At 37.2% G+C, this 16765-nt stretch overlaps 1 protein-coding gene across 4 annotated transcripts in view; it reads right to left on the reverse strand.

Moving 5' to 3' along the window:
- NCOA1 (nuclear receptor coactivator 1) overlaps positions 1-16765 on the reverse strand; it is a 221075-nt gene that overhangs the window by 138118 nt on the left and 66192 nt on the right. The window lies entirely within an intron of this gene.

Raw genomic sequence — 16765 nt, forward strand, 5'->3', positions numbered from 1 at the left:
AGTGCTGCCAGGATGATTTCAATGATATCTAACCTTGCAATAGGAGGAGTTGACCAAGGCAGTAATGCTAGGGGGAAAGGATGTCCTAAGCTAATTCCATACAGCTTTGTGGACTCCACCCACACTCCAGACCAAAGCCATCAAGACACTGGAAATGGCAAATCCCATCATCACCAAAGGGAGGGTTGCTGGGATCTCAGGGCAGAGCTAAGCTGCCGGTTTGGTATAAAACCAGACATGTGGGCCTTGGGTAGGGTTGTTGGCTTCACGACTCTTGGCTCTTTGCCAGCTCTCAGCTGTGCCATTGGGATTTCAGGTTGGTGGAAGGGTAGGAGCATTTAAGACTTTATCTCCCTCTTATCTCCCTGAGTTGTACATTTCCTCATTTCCCCTTCCCTTGTAAATAAACCTTTTATTAACCTTTTGTATGCACCTGCAGTTGAGTATTAATAAGTCCCTTTTAAGTGCATGGGTGAGGACCCACAGTCAGGCAACCTGTTTTATATTGGGGTTGCCCTGTAACAGTAAGACTCAAAGAAAGAAACTTCAGCTTTCTAGTGAGATGGCCCATAGGGACTCCTAGAAATCAAAGAGCATAAGGGAAGGGCCTCCCCCGTGGCTCAGCGGTTGAGCGCTGGGTTGCGAAGCTGCCTGCGGCCTCTGCGGCGCCAGTTCGATCCCCGGCTGCTCCCCGGCCACCGGAGGAGGGTCCCACATGGCGCGCAGACCTCTCCTGCCGCCCGCTGCTCCCCTCAGCAGTGTACTTCGGTCCTTCTGCCTGCTCTGCTCCCCGCTCTGGCTCTGGTGAATTCTCTCACCCTCCCGCGCTTCTGTCTGTACCCAGTGCATGTATAAACAAAACAAACAAACCAGCAAACAAATAAATAAAGCATGCCTCTAAAAAAAAAAAAAAAAGACCATTCAAAGAGCATAAGGGAAGTCCCCAAGAGTACAGAGATAGAGATCCTGGATCCACTAAGGATGACAGATATAAATTCCCCCCAAATGGATCTTAAAATCAAAGCAATTTTAATTAAAATCCTTCATATCCTTATTTTTCAACTTGATCAATATATTCTTTTTTTTTATTTTTTATTTTTTTATATAGAGGCATGTTTTATTTACTTATTTGTTTGTTTGTTTGTTTATACATGCACTGGGTACAGTCAGAACCCGGCAGGGTGAGAGAATTCACCAGAGCCAGAGCAGGGAGCAGAGCAGGCAGAGGGACCGAAGTACACTGCTGAGAGGAGCAGCGGGCGGCAGGGGAGGTCTGCGCGCCATGTGGGACCCTCCTCCGGTGGCCAGGGAGTGGCAGGGGAGCAGCCAGGGATCAAACCGGAGCCGCAGAGGCCGCAGGCAGCTTCGCAACCCAGTGCTCAACCGCTGCGCCACCGGGGAGGCCCGATCAATATATTCTCAATCTGTAAGTATTAATATCAAAAATAAGGGAATTATGAAAGACAAACATTTTTGAAAGACTAGTAAGACAAGACTTTAAAGCTCCAACATTAAACCAGTGTAAAGTATAGATTAAAGGAGCTTAGTACGGACACACAAAGACATGTATATATGGGAATCTTGTATATGAGGAAAGTATAGATTTTGAAAGGGGGAAAGAAATTATAGGAGGGAACATTTGCTACCATAAAGCATGTCTTTTGCAAGACATTTTTATGGGACAGGCTCTGAGGCTGGGTGGAAGTTGCTTTGCTATTTACCTGTAAACTTTTCTCTGTAAAGACCTATTCCAACAAGGCCTAATCTCCTTCTCTCTTTTCCCTAGAGAACCCAGAACTTAAATTTGTATTCATTCCTTTGTTTTCCCAATAAACACCCTAATTTCCCATCTCTTCTCTTAACCTCTCAGGTTTTAACTAAAGTATTTAAGATGGTGCCTAAAGCCATGGTGAGTTACTCAGCCATAGTAGGTCTCTCCCATGTACATAGGAGTTAAACATGTTATTATTAAACCCCTGTGTTTTTTCCCTTATCAATGTGTCTGGTGCCTGTTTGATTATTTGTCAGCCTAGAAGAACCCAGAAGGGTACAGGATGATTACTTTTGTGCCCTGACAAAATGAAACATTCAATAAATGCTATCAGAACTAATTACGTATTTTAGGTTGAAAAATAGCTAGATTTCTATATAACAACATTTATAAGAATTCCAAAAAATTAAACAAAAAATATATTTTAAAAACCCCAACAGCCAAAGAGACACTGACAAAAAATCAAATAAATGTAACTAAAATGACATTCCTTTTCTTAATCTTTTCTATTTCCATTATGTTTTTTAAATAAAGTCTGTGAATATATGTGTGTATGCATTTACTTGTATGTCAAATCTTCGGCTGTTTCTACACTAAAAAAGAAAATGGAAAATTAGAGAAAATGGTTGACATGCATACTTATTTCAAAACTTCTCTATATAAAAGAAATCACATAAAATTAAAAAGCTGGGGCCTCCCTGGTGGCATAGGGGTTACACCTCAGCATTATCACTACTACGGCCTGAATTCCACCCGTGGCCAGGGAGCTGACCCACACATGGCACAGCAGATCTCTCCTGTCTCCTCCACTGCTCCCCTCAGCAGTGTATTTCAGTAGATCCACCTGTTCTGCTCCCACTCTGTCTCTGGTGAATCCTCTCACCCCCTGCACCTCTGGCCTGCACCCCAGCTCCTGTATGCACAAATAAATAAATCCTCAAAAAAATAAATTAAAAAGCAAATAAAAAGGATAAATGTATTTTCAAAAAAAAATGCCGAAGTTATTTTTGTTAATAATTAAAAATGTATAACATAATGCTGTAAGAACTGACAAGACTCCCATGGATATGTAAATACAAACAAAGAAACATTAAATATTCTAATGTACACATCAATTTAACAAACAGTGAGGGAGTGGAACACTCAATGTGATAATATGGTAAAACAGGTCATTTGCTCACAGTGAAGAAAAGGTGAAACAAACTACCTAGGAAGCAACTTGACATAAGTAGCAAGGCCCTTCGAAAATGTTGTTGCCCTCTGACGGAATTATTATAATTTAGGAAACTCTGTAATTCTAGACTCACATTTGACAGCTATGTGATACTTGCAAACAGGGACAGCTTAATTAAAAGTGAAGATATTGCTCCCAGTGTCTGTTTTGATGCTAGGCACCTTATAGGCCCAAATCAGTAATTCATTATAAAAATCCAGAGAGTATTTAAGATGACATTAAACTTACCCCACTTATTTCTAAATCCCTCACTGTAGTATTTAGTTATTACTTAGCACATTAATTCATTCTTTGATGTAGTTGTAAAGGGAATCTGAAATTAGGAAAACATTTGATAGTTAGGTCTACTTGGATCAATCACATGAAATTCATAGAACCCACTTTTTAATTGGGAGAGGCAGTAAATAAATTTAACATAGAGTATTATTCTTAATTCATAAAGTGGGATTTTGAAAAACAATTTTCCAAAATAATTAAGACTAAGTAAAACTAAAAGTCCTGGATACTATATATAACAAGCAAAAGAAGAGCCTCCCCGGTGGCACAGTGGTTGAGAGCTGGGCTGCAAAGCTGCCCGCAGCCTCTGAAGTGGCGGTTCAATCCCCGGCCGCCAACGAGGGTCCCACATGGCGTGCAGACCTTTCCTGCCACGCCCGTTGCTCCCCTCAGCAGTGTACTTCTTCAGTCTGCCTGTTCTGCTCCCCACTCTGTCTCTGGTGAATTCTCTCACCCTCCCATACTTCTGACTGTACCCAGTGCTTGTATAAATAAATAAATCTTTAAAAAAAAAAAAAAAGCAACAAGCAAAAGAAGACTCTAAAACTAGGGAAAAGACAGACGACATAGAGATCTCAGAATTCAAGGAAAATGATACTGCAGTTATGATGGAACCTTAGCATAGAAAAATTTAGGATGGAAGGTCTCCCCAGGACAAACACCTAAAGTGGGGGGTAAGGATAATTAATAAATCTTAACTAAACCAGCTATGAAAGTGTCCAGGAATCTAAGGCGGCGTCAGAAAAGATTATCAGTCATAGGTGGAGGCAGGGAGGATTACCGATCTTACAAGACCAACCCAACCTGACCCAAAGGTAATAATTTCCACAATAATTGCATCCAAGAACACTATAAAAGAACACCCCTTGCTCTGGCAAAATGCAGTTCTTTTAAGACTGCCTGTCTATCTATGCAGGCATCTCTCTTTCCTTTTTTCCCTTTACTCAAATAAGCGTGCCATGCTGCTTGCCCACTGCTCTCCTCAGCAGTGTATTTCAGTCAATCTGCCTGTTCTGTTCCCCACTCTGTCTCTGGTGAATCCTCTCACCCCCCCCCCACACCCCTGGCTTGTACCCCAGTTCTAGTAGACATAAATAAATAAATCTTAAAAAAAAAATAAGTGTGCCATGTGCTGACAAATGGGGACATTTGCTAAATTCCTTCTCAGAGGAACCCAAGAACTCCATACACCGAACCTCATCATCTGAGCCTTAATAGTTTTATGAGTTTTCTTCTGTGCCTTCTACATCCCGGACTTGGGAGATAAAGAAACTGGTAACCTGAAATACCACTAAGCCCAGACCTCACATAAAACCATCCAAACTAACAAACCAGACAAAAATCCAGTTCTTCATACTCAAAAGTTAGGAAAGGGACAACTAGACAAAAGCTGTTATATCCAAACCTGCCCCCCACCCCTCCACACACAGATTATGGGCTCACTTTTACTACCAAAGGTCAAACAGGGAGCCTAGACTTCCATCCCTGCCAAGCTGTAACGGGGTACTCTATAGTCCCCACCCTGGTGTTGTAAGAGAAGGCCAGCTGAGAGTTGGTCCCCAAGATAAAGAGACCTCCTTCGCCATGGTATTAATGAAGACTTTGTGGAGAACTGTGCTATCTATCTGACAGAACAAGGTGCTCTTCCACTCATACTATAGGCTGGTATCAAAAGAGGTCTCCTGCGGTCAGGCCTTTTACCATCACCCATAAGTAGAAATGCCCTCTCCTGTGGAGGTGTGCCCTCTCCAGCAATACTAAGGCATTCCTGGCCCTCACAGCAAGGGAAAAGTGAGGGAAGGCAAAAACTCCCACCCCTAACCAATAACAATAAGGAATCTCCCTCGCGCCACCCCAACTTCAGAGGCAACACAAGCAAAGTGAAGAATTTGGATTTTTCTCCCAATCCAGCAGCAATGAGCCAGAGCAGTCCATCCACAGATGCTAATATTAAGATGAAGGAGTTCTTAAGATTATCTGAAAAGGATTTTGAAGCAGCCATAACAAAAATGACTCAAAAAGCAATTACACACATGCTTGAAACAAACAAAAATAGCCTCAGCAAAGAAAGAAAAATATAAAGATGACCCAAATGGAAATTTCAGAACTGAAAAATACAATGAAATAAAAAGCCTCAATGAATGAGGGCAACAGTAGCACAGAGAGGACAGAGAAGGGAATCTTGAACTGCAAGATAAAACAAAAGAAATCACCCAGCCTGAACAGAGATAAAACACAACAAATAAGCAGAGCTTTGGAGTTTTATGGTATTATAACAAAAGTTATCAATGTCATCAGAGTCGTACAAAGAGTGAAGGAGGAGGGCAGGGTTAAAAAGTTACTCTAAGAAATAATGGTTGATTACATCTCAAGCTTGGCAAAACACATAAAATTACAGATTCAAACATGGTAAGTCCGAAGCAATCCACACTAAGACATAGCAATCCACATAAGACATACCTTGTGAAAGGTAAAAACAGTGAAAACAATAAAGAAAATGCTTTACTTATAGTGGGAAAACAATGCAAATGACCAATTTCTCCTCTAAAAGAAAGGAAGGATGAAGAGGCACATTTTCACTGAAGTACACATGTGATCATTTGTGATTCTATATCTATTTTTCTCTTGTTTCTGACTCTTGGCGCACCTAGAATCTGGGGATTGAATGTCAACTATTATGTAATAAAAATTGTAGAGGCTGTGAATGATACTATCTTTTTCATCAATAAGTTTACTTTAGTTTCTGTTTTACAGTAAGAACTAATCCAGAGATTAAGCTAATTTGAAGCCAGTTTTCACTCATAGTCAAGAGGTCTCAACCTAAAGCCTCAGATGTTTGCCAGACGTCTATCTCTACACCACCTTGAGACTAATGAAATTCTGAACTTCTTGGCTTTTTAAGTAATCATTTCTTTTTTTTTTTTTTTTTTTTTTTTTTTTAAAGATTTATTTATTTATACAAGCACTGGGTACAGTCAGAAGCGCGGGAGGGTGAGAGAATTCACCAGAGCCAGAGCGGGGAGCAGAGCAGGCAGAAGGACCAAACTACACTGCTGAGGGGAGCAGCGGGCGGCAGGAGAGGTCTGCGCGCCATGTGGGACCCTCCTCTGGTGGCCAGGGAGCAGCTGGGGATCGAACCGGCGCCGCAGAGGCCACAGTCAGCATCGCAACCCAGTGCTCAACCACTGCGCCACCGGGGAGGCCCTTAAGTAATCATTTTCTGCCCATCCTTTCTATCCATTAGCTTGTGCCTTAAGTCAAGTCAAATGCTAAAAATATGGATAAGATGTTTGATATTAAAATAATTTAAAGCTTCAAAAATGACAGAATATTTAATATTAAAGAATTGTTTGTTTTGAAGGATGATAGTGGTATTGTGATTGTTTTTCTAGGAAAAAAAGGACCTTATCTTTTCTAGAAACATTAGAAATATTTACAGATCAAGTGACATGATATTTGGGTTTTTTTTTCCTCCAAAGTTTGAGAGAGGAGAAAAAGGGGGGATTATAGATAAAGCAAGATTGGTCATGGAGTGATAATTGTTAGAAGGTAGATAGGAATTCATTACTCTATTTTGTCTACTTTGGCATATGTTTGATATTTTCCATAATAAAACACTTTCAAAGAGTATTTACCATACGACTCAGAAATTCCATTTCTCTTTATCTTAAAGGCACTCTTATGTAGGTGCACAAGAAAACATATACAAAGACACTCCTGTATTCATTGTTTGTATTTCTGAAAAATTATAAACAATCTGCTGTAAAAATCTGGACAGTCCAAATAAAACTATGGTATAGCCGTAGCACAAAATGGAAAGCAGAAATTTTGAAACAAAACAGAACACAGATCCAAACACATTGCAGCATGAAAAAAAACAAAGGATCACATAATATAAATGTAGCATTCATTTACTATAATTCACAATAATATACATTTCCTACAAGTATGTGTGTATATATGTATATATGAGCATGTACATCTGTGCATATGTTTGTATATACATACCTATATACAAAATACAAATAAATTGTTAATACCTGAAAAAATTAAGACCAAATGTTTAACAGTGATTGTCTATGGAGAGAATGGGAATGAACAAAGACTATGGGAATGTTCAAAATAGACTTTAGTTTTATCTACCTTGTTAATATTTCAAAAACAGAAAATTACTTATGTAGGTAAACTGTATCTTTTAAAAAGATACTAATTCACATTTTTGCTATCTCTGCAAATCAAATCTCTTTACTTCTGTACAGAAACAGAACCAAGAAAAATCTAGAAAATCACACAACCAAGAATCTATATACAGGAATGCAATCAATCTGAGAAAAAAAATACTAGGTTAAGCCACAAAAAATTTAGAATATTCTATTATTTTTGTCTCTAAAAAAATGGAAATTTCATGAGGTTTGACCCAATAGATTTTTCTAATAGCAACACTAGCACTGCAGGAAATTCTTTACATTTATATTTAATATATTCTTGTATGAAAAATAAAATGTGAAAATATAAAATGGGCTGTTATTAGAAGGTTAAACAAGATGTTTGTCCCTAATTTTACTCTCACTGATCTGATTGTCAATAACATAACTAAATCATTTCTATATTTTCTTCAAATTTGGTTCTTGTTTCACACACAATAAGCATCTGACTGAAGCCAAAGATTTGTCATTTTTATCTTGGTCTTAAGTAATACTCAGTTTATAAACATACATATTACTACAACTATCCACTGAATGTCTTTCATTTTTCCACTCATTTTTACAAATAAGAGCAAGTATAATAATATTCCAAGGATCACATAATATCTTCAAATGGCAACCAAAATATTGGATAGATACAAATATGCAATACTGTATTAGTTGGCTACTGTGTCTCAGGATACAATGTGCAAAAATACAGGTTTACCAGTCAAAAGTATAGAAACAAGGACTGCTTGTAATTCCATGGTCTCAAAATGCTTCTCCATAACTGCAGTCCAGACAATCTTTAATATTTAAGAGTATCAAAATGAATTCTATGAGAAATGGCTTGGCATAACAGAGCTTTTTTCTGCAGTCACCAATTAAAGGATCAAAATGTTTATTTATATTTAATGAGAAGAAAGGAAAAACCCTTATATAATCTTCTCATACTACACAATCTAAGAGCATCTCTTTTCCCCCTCTCCAGAGAATATGAGTTTACCACTCAAGTCTCATTAGTGTTACCTTTATCTCAATATTTGCTAAATAGTTTACAATTATTAGTCCATTAAGGAAAGGACTATGTCTTATATATATGTACAAACCCAGCATCAGGTACACAGAGCATATAGTACAAGCTCAATAAATAAATCTTTTTTTTTTTTTTTAATTTTTTTTCAAAGATTTATTTATTTATTTATACAAGCACTGGGTACAGTCAGAAGCGCGGGAGGGTGAGAGAATTCACCAGAGCCAGAGCAGGGAGCAGAGCAGGCAGAATGACCGAAGTACACTGCTGAGGGGAGCAGCGGGCGGCAGGAGAGGTCTAGCGCGCCATGTGGGACCCTCCTCTGGTGGCCGGGGAGCAGCCGGGGATTGAACCGGCACTGCAAAGGCTGCGGGCAGCTTCGCAACCCAGCGCTCAACCGCTGCACCACCGGGGAGGCCCTCAATAAATAAATCTTAAGAGTCAAGTAATGTGTCACCTACTCAATAAAGTGCTTTCCAACTTAACCTCTAACTCTGAAAGTATAGATTAAATTTGGTTAGGTAGGGCCTCCCTGGTGGCGCAAGGGGTTGAGCACCGCACTATGAAGCAATTGGCAGCCTTTGCAGCATGAGTTCGATCCCCGGCCTGCCAGGGAGAAACCCACATGGCAAGACAGACCTCTCCTGTCTCGCCCGCTGCTCCCAGCAGCAGTGTTTTCGGTCAATCTGCCTGTTCTGTTCCCCTCTCTGTCTCTGGTGAATCCTCTCACCCCCCCCCCCCAAATCTCTGGCCTGCACCCCAGCTCTTGTATGCATAAATAAATCTTTAAAAAATAAATAAATTTGGTTAGGTATGAGGATGTTCTTCTAAACTACTATTCAAACAATGCAATTTCATTGTCAACTTAATTAAAAATTCATCACCTAAAGCTTTCATTTAAATTTTAAACTGAGTTAAACATTAATGTTCAAAAATACTTATCAACTTCTTAATAAAATTCTTGCCATTAAGGGCCTCCCCGGTGGTGCAGTGGGTTGAGCGCAGCGCTGTGAGGCTGTCTGCAGCCTTGGCAGCGAGGGTTCGATTCCTGGCTGCCCAGGGAGACTCCCACATGGCATGGAAGATGCTGCTCCCCTAAGTAGTGCTTTCAGTCTGTCTGTCTGTTCTGCTCCCCACTCTGTCTCTGGTGAATCCTTTCACCCTCCTGTGCTTCTGCCTGTACCCCAGCTATTAATTAAAAAAAAATTTTTTTAATTCTTGTCATTAAAAAAAATAATAATCTGGAGCCTACCTGGTGACATAGGGGTTAACTCTCAACACTATCACCTCTATAGCCTGAGTTCAATTCCCAGCAGGGAGCTAACCCAATGTGGCCCAGCAGACCTCTCCTGTCTCACCCACTGTTCCCCTTAGCAGCATATCTCAGTAAATCTGCCTGTTCTGCTCCCCACTCTGTCTCTGGTGAATCCTCTCACACCCCACACCTCTGGCCTACACCCCAGTTCTTCTATGCAACATAATAATAATAATGATGATAATCCTCCTCATCATCATCATCTGCACATGCATCTAGGGATCATTTATGTTGCTTCTCCATTTTATAAACAATGCAGAAGTAATTTTGCACGATTATTGGCAACAAATTGTTTTTTCTATAAAGACTTCTCTTAGTTTATTCCAAATAAATTTCAATACTCTAATTTTGCACAGTGGCCTGCTTCATAAATGTCAACTATGACAAGTCACATGTTAAATGTTGGGGGAAAGAAAATGCTACTTTTTCATAAAGCCCTAGAAAAAAAGTAGACTCTTAATTCAAACACTTTAAAACGTGGTCTTTCACTAGAATATTACAATTTTAAAATTAATAATTTTAATATTCTAGCAATGTTTGTGACATAACAGTGATATAGTTTTCTTTGTTCTTTATTGAAGAGAGGAGAGATACACAAGCTGAAAAAATGACATGTTTATGTGGCATCGTTCAATGGGTGATTCCTAAGACAGTTTTATTTTGACACCAAACATTTTTGTAATTTTAAATGTAAAATTTTTCCAGCATTAATTTAAATTTTTATTTAATCTAATACCTCTATCTTTAGATATAGTGACATTTATCTCTTAAATTAATAAAAATAACATTAATGCGAAGAAACAAATTGCCATATTCCTATTCATAGTTCACGATGACAAATAAAACAGCCTTACAATTACTGTAATTGAATTTCTTACATGATGTTTCACTCTACTTCCACACAATTTAAATTGATCTCCCTGCCTGAACCTGTCCTATATACCAACACAAGATTACACTCCTGAATTAAATAACTCTTTCAATGTTAACTTCAGTTGAAAAACCATCAATGATGTGCCACACTACAGAATAAAGCCCTAACTATTAGCAGGTTCCCTCAGGACCATGTCCTTAGGTATGCCTCAGTTTCTATCTTACTTTCCAGTTAATTCCTACAGTCAAAGCTTCCTCAGACTGTCCCTCCTCTTGTGGTGCCTTTCTCAACTCCTAGCACCCATGAAAATCCATATCCTTCTGAATTTTCTAACACCAATTCAGATTTGTCCAAAATATTTTCATCAACCAACTTGCTCCCCATCTTCTTTACTCATTAAGGAACTTAAGAACAAAATTGTGTATGTAATAATCTTTCACTGATTTGTTCATTTTAATAATAATTATTGAGTAACTACAATAAGCCAAGTCACTCTAGATATAATTGAGAACAAAAGATACAATCATGTCTATGTAACAGTCATGAAACAACTGGTTATTAACTTATCATAATATATCACAATTCCTATTGTTGGCCAATTAGGTTGTCTTTAGTTTTTATTATTACAAGTAATATTATTATAAACATTGCTACAATACAGCCTTTTATTCTTTTAATTACTTAGGGTCAATTCTCAATTGACCTTAGCCAATTAATGACCTTAGCCTTGCTTTACAGCTTTTAAGATATAGACCACCATTTTACTCTTCAAATGAACTATACCAATTCAGAAAGTAATGCAGCATATTTGAATCTTTGTGGACCTTTATTAATGGCTAGCCAATAAGTATAAAAGGTCATTCACTATTTTTTAATTACCCATGAGATCTAACTCTTTTTCTTATATTTGTACACACATAAGTTCCCTTATGACTTAATTGGAAAGCCCTTTATCAATATACTTACTGGAATCTTAGCATTGTAAACATTGTTTTAACATTCATAGCAATTTAAAATAATATTTAAGATTATATTTGCAAATATTTTTCATTTTGTTATTTTTCAACTATGTGTTGGTCTTTTTCATATAGATATGCTCAATTTTTTAGTTTTCTTATTTTATATTACTGTTCTTTGCATAACTTCTCTAGTTTTTTTATTTTAAAAAGTAAACCATACATTTGCATACAGACAGGCTCAACAATAATTTTTCTGCTATCTGATCATCCCAAAACTTATTATTCTACCACTTCACAGACTTTATGCTTATTTTATATTAAATTCCTAGACCATATTTTGTCAATTCTGAAGATTTTTTGTTCTTAAAATAACACTTAAAGGTTTCTGAAACTAGAAGAAGTATCAGTATTAATGTCAAAAAAACCTAACAGTAGCCAGGCAACAGAGAAGTTTTGATATACGTCATTGCTTGCCCATGTGTAAACTGATGGGAAACACCTTCCCATGCATGTTTATCCATACATGACCACAGCTGAGTTAAATGCATAGCCAAACTCACATGCAGTTGAATTTTAAGTTAAATCTGAAAGCCTAATTGTTCTTGAAAATGTTTTCAGAAAGAATGAAGTAGGATAAAACACTGAAATTAAAAAAAAAACTATTGTGATGTAAAAGTTGTCTGTTGCAAAAACAGCAAGAACAATTAAAGACAGTAGAAATTGCTCAATATCTCAAAATAGATCACAGAATTATCAAGCCGGGAGACATCCCTGTGACCCATTTACATTTCACAAAGTACTATCACCCAAGTTCTGGATATCAATCTGTCTAAAGTTTCCAACTGAGTCAAAAAGGAAGTTATTTAATTCACAGTTTATCTATAGAAAAACTGAAACTTTGGGTTTAACCAAAAAAGAAAAGCAGTTACATTCCAAATATTTCCCATGTGACTCAAAACTATACCAACAATCATAATGTGTAAAGAGACCAAAAAGCAAACACAGGTGAGGAAATTAGCACATCAGAATGTGAAAAAGGATTAGACTCAGCCTTACAATTCCAGAGAAGATGGTATAGAAATTATATGAATAAATGCATGCTTCTGTCAATTAATTTTTTTTGAAATGTATTTTCTTTTATATATATACTTTTTAAAGATTTATTTATTTATACAAGCACTGGGTATAGTCAGAAGCGCAGAAGGGTGAGAGAACTCACCAGGGCCAGAGCATAAATAAATAAATAGAACAGAACAGGCAGACTGACGAAATACACTGCTGAGGGGAGCAGCAGGCAGCAGGAGAGGTCTGCGTGCCATGTGGGACCCTCGCCAGCGGCTGGGGATCCAATTGGCGCTGCAGAGGCTGCAGGCAGCTTCGCAGCCCAGCGCTCAACCACTGCGGCACCAGGGGAGGCCCTAATTTCTAAGAAGGATTTTAAATATAAATTTAATGTTTTATCTTGAAAATATATTAAGTCAATAGTATATACTACAATTAAGTCTTAAAATTGAGAAAATGCATACTGTGTGAATATATTTGTTTACATCTATTCAGTTATTTACTAGCTCATTCATTTCTAATAGAGAGCAGTAACAGAGAAATAAGAAGAAAACTAAGGTATAATCCTTAAATATCAAACTCTTCCAATATCCTAAAGACTACTGCAATGCAGAAAAATACATGAATATTTATTTGAATAGTCTACATTGAATAAAGAATTTGAATCTATATTGAAGAAAGAAACGAAAAAAATGAATACCCATCAGATAACTAGCAAACCATGTAATGCAAAAACCTGACAAAATTAAAAGTGAATACCAAGTAGAAATATCTGAGGAAAAGTAGACATAAATGGGCTTTAATCCAATTAAAAGTACATTATTAAGAACTTATTGAAACTATGTGATAGTGGCCATAAATTCAGTACACCATGATTCTTGACCAATCACTTACCTCTGCAATAGGTTCCAAAGAGTAAAGTGAGAGGGGCTATACCAGGCAAAATCATCTGTTTATTATGATCAAAGGATTTGGATCACAGGCAATTAGGAACTACTCAGCCTCAGTACAAATAAGCCTAACATCTGAAACACTGAGAACAAGCCAACCAGTTTCTTGTCTTCTTTTACTTAGGCCCAGATCTTTTTTTTTTAAAGATTTATTTTATTTATTTATGCATACAAGAACTGGGGTCTAGGCCAGAGGTGTGGGGAGTGAGAGGATTTTCCGGAGACAGAGTGGGGAGCAGAACAGGCAGAGTTACTGAAATACACTGCTGAGGGGAGCAGCGGGCGAGACAGGAGAGGTCTGCTGCACCATGTGGGTTAGCTCCATGGCTAACCCCTGCACCACCAGAGAGGCCCATATCTTAACCCACAGAAAAGAAAAAGGAAAAGATAATGAAGTACACACAGAACAGTAATAGAGATCTGATTAATTCTGCTGGCTTATACAAGTAGACAAATGAGTAAAATAGAATACACAACAGTTTTCAGATATTGGAGCAGGAGTGGAATCACTGAGAAAAGGAGAAATCAGAAGTGAACCCTACAATTGCCTTCACCTCATTCTTGAAGCAGTTTCTAGGATGTGACCCAGAAAAAGAAGATGTCTCAGAGAGTTGAACACCCAAGTCAGGAAAGCTATGGTAGCCAGAATTTGTGGAAAAGCATACCAAAAAAAGGAACTGCCTAAAGAGACACTCAGAGTGATGGACATCTGCAGAGATGTACTCTTGAGCCTTTGGGAGAATCCTGATCTGTCATGTATAAAAAGAAACTACAGCTGAGTTGGGGAAAGGATCACTGAAAAACAAATAGGCCAAAAAATTCCTGAGAGTAGTACAAGACGAGGAAACAGTTCATAGTCCCACTAAGTGGAGGGGAAAAAACCCATAATACTATACCCCATAATAAATTAAGTACTTGCTGGGTATCGACTCTAAATTAGATCTTGGGGGGAAAAAAGGCTGTTCTGTATTGCTCTTAACAAAGCTTTCTCAAAACATAGCAACTCTCAAAAAAACCTCAAAGTGATTTTAAAAAAATGTAAATGCATACTAAAACTCAGATCAACATTACTTCAAAAAACAAAACAAAATCTAAAACCAACAACATAAAATTTACAGTATCTGACATATAATAAAAATTTACCAGGCATATAAGTTAAAGGAAAATATGACCTAAAAACAGCAGAGTAACAAATCAATAGAAACAGAGAACTGATGGAGACTCAGAACTTGGCAGACAATGATGTTAAAAGAGATTCTATAAATAGTCTCAATATGCTCATGAAGGTAGAGAAAGACATGAAAATGTTGAGAAGCACAAGATTTTTTAAGGCACTAAAGGCACATCTACAAATGAAAAGTACACTGGCTGGGAATAGGACAGTTAACTTGAAAACACAGAAAATACTCAAAATGAAGGGAAAGAGGGTTAAAACAAGAAAGAAGAAGAAAGTGGACACCAATGAGTTGCAACAATATAACTAACAATCTAATGTACACACAATTGCTATCCAAAAACTAGAAGGAACAAAGTAATAAAAAAAAATTTGCAGAAACAATGGCAATTTTTTTTTCAAACCAAAAACACACAGATCCAAGTGGTTCCAAAAAAAAAAAAAATCTAAGAATGATAAGCAAAGAAAACCACACTTAGAAATATCACAATCAAACAAAAATTGGTGATTAATAAAGAATGTTAAAGTTATGGGGGAAAGGCATATTATGTATAGAAAAACGAAGACACTGGCAATAGCGGACTTCTCATTAGAAATTACACAAAGGAGAAATGCACAGAGAGATATTGCTAAGTACTACAGGAAAAGAGCCTGTCAATATAAAATTCTATATCCAGTTAAAATATATTTCAAAACAAATGTAAAAATGTTATTAAACAAAGTTTGAGGAAAAAGCATTACAAGAAGATATGCACTTACAGAAATGTTGTTGGGCAGAAGGAAAAAAAATACTAGATCAAAATTTTTATCTCTATAAATAAATGAGACTAACAGTAAATATGAAAGACATCTCTTAAGTTTTTAATTTCTGGATTTTTTTCTCAATTTCCTTAATTTCAAGAAAAACCTGTGCTTACAATAGGAACAAAAAAGTAAAGCCCCTAATCATTGACACAACCATTGTTATGATATTCATACTGATTGCATAACACTAATTAGGCAAGTTTCTATCTTCTCATAATCTCTACAACAATTTCTCACCATTGGAAATATGTTTGTTGAAATTTAGGAAAAAACTCACTGGCGAAATGATCTGACCCCAGAATCTATTTTTGAAGAAAATTCCTTGAACTTTCTTCCAGAGTTTTTAGGTCACACCGTTTTCTTCCTAAAACAGTTTGGATGTTTCACAATTCATTTCAGAGAGATTTCAAATAATAGAGTTAATAGAGCTCTCGATATCTTTACCATCTAACTGATAACAGATGTTAAACTGGGCACCTCTCAACTGAGCTTATTCTATATGAATATCACCTTCTAGTTTCCACAGCATCCAGGAATAGTTTGGAAAGTATTTCATGTCTCTCTACTCAAAGCTTTCAGAATCAGAAAGGTAAGAATATTTCTATCACACACTTCTATTTCAGTCCTCACAAAATATTTTATGTCTTACCAATAAACTACATCCAGTAAAAGCAAATCCTCTTCTTGAACACAGTCAAGTAATTGGTTACTCTATTTCAGTAGCAATAATTATAACTGTTATTTGGAAAATGAAAGAAACTCTCAGGCTCCTATAGTCTTCAGTTTCCTAACACTTTAATATCATTTTCAAAGCTATCGTTAAAGATTTCTTAAAAGGTTGTTTCCCTTTATTACTATCCAAACTAACATGCTCACCAGGGTCTGAGGGAGGAGAATGGTAAAGGACAGAAACACAGCAAAGTATTATCTAGCTACACCAGGTCTTCAAGTGGCCACCTTCCATAACCTTCAGGAAAAGATTGTCCATAATTGTGACTCATCTCTTTCTCTTAGCAGTGAAACTAAAACTTTTCCTTTTTACTGGAAGAGGCTGATATGCCTCCTTTCATGAAGCTCAGCTTATGTGTCCTCATACTTTGCAACTGGTCAAAGAAAATTTTTTTAAAAA

The sequence above is a fragment of the Talpa occidentalis genome, unplaced genomic scaffold, assembly GCF_014898055.3.
Source record: "Talpa occidentalis isolate TD23 unplaced genomic scaffold, MPIMG_talOcc4v2.1 talOcc4.5, whole genome shotgun sequence".
Lineage (NCBI taxonomy): Eukaryota > Metazoa > Chordata > Mammalia > Eulipotyphla > Talpidae > Talpa > Talpa occidentalis.